The 5,000-nt window shown below is 39.3% G+C and overlaps 5 non-coding genes across 5 annotated transcripts; all 5 read right to left on the minus strand.

Annotated features, from left to right (window-relative positions):
• Positions 1-3,016: 3,016 nt before the first annotated feature.
• On the minus strand, positions 3,017-3,135 carry LOC127996875 (5S ribosomal RNA). The gene has a single exon (XR_008169760.1). It is a non-coding gene; the product is annotated as a 5S ribosomal RNA (ribosomal RNA).
• A 221-nt stretch (positions 3,136-3,356) lies between these two features.
• LOC128003168 (5S ribosomal RNA) lies at positions 3,357-3,475 on the minus strand. Its single transcript, XR_008175896.1, has one exon. It is a non-coding gene; the product is annotated as a 5S ribosomal RNA (ribosomal RNA).
• Positions 3,476-3,844: 369 nt separating this feature from the next.
• On the minus strand, positions 3,845-3,963 carry LOC128002800 (5S ribosomal RNA). Its single transcript, XR_008175538.1, has one exon. It is a non-coding gene; the product is annotated as a 5S ribosomal RNA (ribosomal RNA).
• Positions 3,964-4,457: 494 nt separating this feature from the next.
• Positions 4,458-4,576, minus strand: LOC127995493 (5S ribosomal RNA). Its single transcript, XR_008168440.1, has one exon. It is a non-coding gene; the product is annotated as a 5S ribosomal RNA (ribosomal RNA).
• Positions 4,577-4,797: 221 nt separating this feature from the next.
• Positions 4,798-4,916, minus strand: LOC128004381 (5S ribosomal RNA). Its single transcript, XR_008177072.1, has one exon. It is a non-coding gene; the product is annotated as a 5S ribosomal RNA (ribosomal RNA).
• Between the last annotated feature and the right edge of the window lie 84 nt (positions 4,917-5,000).

Here is a 5,000-nt window from a genome sequence, read left to right on the forward strand (position 1 = left end):
GTATTCCCAGGCAGTCTCTCATCAAATGCTAACCAGACCTAAACCTGCTAAGATTCAGAGATCGGGCATTGACTCTTTTTTTTTTTTTTTAATGAAAGATTATTATATAATTCGTGAAATTTTCCAAAGAGATTAAAGCACCTGGTATTCCCAGACAGTCTCTCATCAAAGTGCTAACCAGACCTAAACCTGCTAAGATTCAGAGATCGGGCATTGACTCTATTTTTTGGCAAAATTATTATATACTAAGTGAAAAATGTCCAAAAAGCTTACAGCACCTGGTATTCCCAGGCAGTCTCCCATCCATGTACTAACCAGGCCCAAACCTGTTAATATTCAGAGATCGGGCATTGACTCTATTTTTTGGCAAAATTATTATATACTAAGTGAAAAATGTCCAAAAAGCTTACAGCACCTGGTATTCCCAGGCGGTCTCCCATCCAAGTACTAACCAGGCCCAAACCTGCTTAGCTTCCGAGATCAGACGAGATTTTTTTTTTTTTTTTTTTTTTTTTTTTTTTTTTATTAACAAATTTAAAATATTTCATTAAAAACATTGTACACATTTTCCACAGAAGCATAACAAACAAAAACAATAATTATTTGCCACAGGTTTGATAAAAGCCATTTCTCTAAACACCAAACACATTTATTTCACTTTACATTCAATAAATAACCTTTTATCTCCATTTTTCTTTTTGAAATACAATTAAGGCATTAGCATACCATGATACAATGTATAAAAACATTATAATAATAAATAATAATACAAATTTAAACCAAACATTGTATTCTTAGTCTACCTCCTCCTCCTCATCTTCCCTCAACACTTGAAATTTATTCTCAAACAAATGTTTCCCCTTATTGTATTTTTCCCTAAAATGTCTTTTTTTTCTGGCCACATTCACATTTGGTATTACCTTAAGGGTTCTCCTTCTTAATGTCACCCTTTTGTCCTTTCTATCATCCATTCTGTCCACTCCTTTCTCCTCTTCAGTTATCTCTTGCATTTCCTCCTCCTTTTCTTTTAGTCCTTGGTTCTCCATTTCCTCCAATGCCCCTTGTGTTACTTCCTGTGATGTCAATATTCCTTTGTCCATTTCTCCTTCCAGCCTTTTCTCTTCCAATTCCATTTCTTTCTCCTCTTCAGTTATCTCTTGCATTTCCTCCTCCTTTTCTTTTAATCCTTGGTTCTCCATTTCCTCCAATACCCCTTGTGTTACTTCCTGTGATGTCAATATTCCTTTGTCCATTTCTCCTTCCAGCCTTTTCTCTTCCAATTCCTTCTTATTTTCCACAATAGCCTCTTTATTCACACCATCCTCTTCCTCATTCTCTCCACCATTTTGTAATTCAGTTTCTTTTGACATTCGCCCTCCTACACCTTCTGACTCTTTATTTTGAATTTCATTCTCCATCCAACACTCACATCTTATGATCACCTTTCTGCAATCCGGGCACTTAATTGCATCGCAATCCCTTGCGTAATGACCCTGGCCATTGCACTGATGACATTTAAAATCTGGACAGTCTTTGAACACATGTCCCGGATTCATGCACAATCGACAGGTTTTAACCTGACGATCATGCATGATCCTGAAATACTGTGTTCCCTCCTCCGTATCAAACTTTGTACTGTATGGCAGAGACACTACTTCTTTAGGAAATTTCACCCTTAGGTACCTTGTACCATCCGCAATGTCTGTGCCTGGATACATTCTTCTTATGATGTCTGAAACAGGTGTTACGCCCCAATTTTGTAATTTAATTAAAATGTCAGAGTCCTCAATATAGGCTGGCAAATGTATGAAAGAAACCACATACTCCCTTGTTTTCAGTTGTCGAATCTCACACAGTTTTCCTTTTATCATTAATCCTTCATCTAATCCATCGCACGCCTCCCTGTTTATCAGTGTAATTTCATATTCTTTTACTTGCCTTGGTCTGACTGCTAGAATCTTTCCTCCTCCAATCCTTTCGTTCACTGCTTTGATAATGTCCTCTGCTCTTGCATCTCTCTGATCCGCCATGTCAACAATTACTGTAGCCTCTTTAGAGTAAATCCTCTTGTTATAATCCATTCGTCCTTGTCCATCTCGTTGTTCTTTATCCATTTCTTTGTCTGTTAGCACTCGTCTTCCTCCTGCCATGTCCACTTCTTTGCCATGTAATCCATCCATTTTTCAAACAAAAGAAAAATTTCTCCCCAGACAGCAAACTGCTGCTGGGAAGTATAAAAACTATAACAAACAAAAATCAATAAGTTGCAAAAGAAATAAATCTTTACGCAGATAAAACAAAACAAAAAACACAAGGTGAGCCTCTCTCACCTACTGCCTACTACAAACTGCCAACTCACTTCCTGTGTGGCTCACTAGCGTTGCCAGGTTGGTTTGGCCGTAAGCGAAGTCTGTTGCAAAGAGAGGGCTATTTAAAGACCAGCCAATCGTATCGCCAGTACATTATATAAGTAGGAAAGAAAGCCCAAAAGCTTAAAGCACCTGGTATTCCTAGGCAGTCTCTCATCAAAGTACTAACCAGACCTAAACCTGCTAAGATTCAGATATCGGGCATTGACTCTTTTTTTTTTTTAATGAAAGATTATTATATAATTCGTGAAATTTTCCAAAAAGATTAAAGCACCTGGTATTCCCAGGCTGTCTCCCATCCATGTACTAACCAGGCCCAAACCTGCAAATATTCAGAGATCGGGAATTGACTTTTTTTACTAAGTGAAAAATGTCCAAAAAGCTTACAGCACCTGGTATTCAATCAATCAATCAATCACCTTTATTTATATAGTGCTTTAAACAAAATACATTGCGTCAAAGCACTGAACAACATTCATTAGGAAAACAGTGTCTCAATAATGCAAAATTATAATTAAAGGCAGTATATTCCCAGGCAGTCTCCCATCCATGTACTAAACAGGCCCAAACCTGCTAATATTCAGAGATCAGGCACTGACTCTATTTTTTGGCAAAATTATTATATACTAAGTGAAAAATGTCCAAAAAGCTTACAGCACCTGGTATTCCCAGGCGGTCTCCCATCCAAGTACTAACCAGGCCCAAACCTGCTTAGCTTCCGAGATCAGACGAGATCGGACATAGCCAGGTTGGTATGGCCGTAAGCGAAGTCTGCTGCAAAGAGAGGGCTATTTAAAGACCAGCCAATCTTATCGCCAGTACATTATATAAGTAGGAAAGAAAACCCAAAAGCTTAAAGCACCTGGTATTCCTAGGCAGTCTCTCATAAAAGTACTAACCAGACCTAAACCTGCTAAGATTCAGAGATCGGGCATTGACTCTATTTTTTGGCAAAATTATTAAAAACTAAGAGAAAAATGTCCAAAAAGCTTACAGCACCTGGTATTCCCAGGCGGTCTCCCATCCAAGTACTAACTAGGCCCAAACCTGCTTAGCTTCAGAGATCAGACGAGATCAGGCATAGCCAGGTTGGTATGGCCGTAAGCGAAGACTGCTGCAAAGAGAGGGCTATTTAAAGACCAGCCAATCTAATCGCCAGTACATTATATAAGTAGGAAAGAAAACCCAAAAGCTAAAAGCACCTGGTATTCCTCGGCAGTCTCTCATCAAAGTACTAACCAGACCTAAACCTGCTAAGATTCAGAGATCGGGCATTGAATCTTTTTTTTTTTTTTTTTTAATTAAAGATTATTATATAATTCGTGAAATTTTCCAAAAAGATTAAAGCACCTGGTATTCCCAGGCAGTCTCCCATCCATGTACTAACCAGGCCCAAACCTGCAAATATTCAGAGATCGGGCATTGACTCTATTTTTTGGCAAAATTATTATATACTAAGTGAAAAATGTCCAAAAAGCTTACAGCACCTGGTATACCCAGGCGGGCTCCCATCCAAGTACTAACCAGGCCCAAACCTGCTTAGCTTCCGAGATCAGACGAGATCGGGCATAGCCAGGTTGGTATGGCCGTAAGCGAAGTCTGCTGCAAAGAGAGGGCTATTTAAAGAACAGCCAATCTTATCGCCAGTACATTATATAAGTAGGAAAGAAAACCCAAAAGCTTAAAGCACCTGGTATTCCTAGGCAGTCTCTCACAAAAGTACTAACCAGACCTAAACCTGCTAAGATTCAGAGATCGGGCATTGACTCTATTTTTTGGCAAAATTATTAAAAACTAAGTGAAAAATGTCCAAAAAGCTTACAGCACCTGGTATTCCCAGGCGGTCTCCGATCCAAGTACTAACCAGGCCCAAACCTGCAAATATTCAGAGATCGGGCATTGACTCTATTTTTTGGCAAAATTATTATATACTAAGTGAAAAATGTCCAAAAAGATTACAGCACCTGGTATTCCCAGGCAGTCTCCCATCAATGTACTAACCAGGCCCAAACCTGCTAATAATCAGAGATCGGCATTGACTCTATTTTTTGGCAAAATTATTATATACTAAGTGAAAAATTTCCAAAAAGCTTACAGCACCTGGTATTCCCAGGCGGTCTCCCATCCAAGTATTAACCAGGCCCAAACCTGCTTAGCTTCCGAGATCAGATGAGATCGGGCATAGCCAGGTTGGTATGGCCGTAAGCGAAGTCTGCTGCAAAGAGAGGGCTATTTAAAGATCAGCCAATCTTATCGCCAGTACATTATATAAGTAGGAAAGAAAACCCAAAAGCTTAAAGCACCTGGTATTCCCAGGCAGTCTCCCATCCATGTACTAACCAGGCCCAAACCTGCTAATATTCAGAGATCGGGCATTGACTCTATTTTTTGGCAAAATTATTATATACTAAGTGAAAAATGTCCAAAAAGCTTACAGGACCTGGTATTCCCAGCCGGTCTCCCATTCAAGTACTAACCAGGCCCAAACCTGCTTAGCTTCCGAGATCAGACGAGATCGGGCATAGCCAGGTTGGTATGGCCGTAAGCGAAGTCTGCTGCAAAGAGAGGGCTATTTAAAGAACAGCCAATCTTATCGCCAGTACATTATATAAGTAGGAAAGAAAACCCAAA

Source organism: Carassius gibelio, chromosome B22, assembly GCF_023724105.1.
Source record: "Carassius gibelio isolate Cgi1373 ecotype wild population from Czech Republic chromosome B22, carGib1.2-hapl.c, whole genome shotgun sequence".
In the NCBI taxonomy this organism is placed as follows: Eukaryota; Metazoa; Chordata; class Actinopteri; order Cypriniformes; family Cyprinidae; genus Carassius; species Carassius gibelio.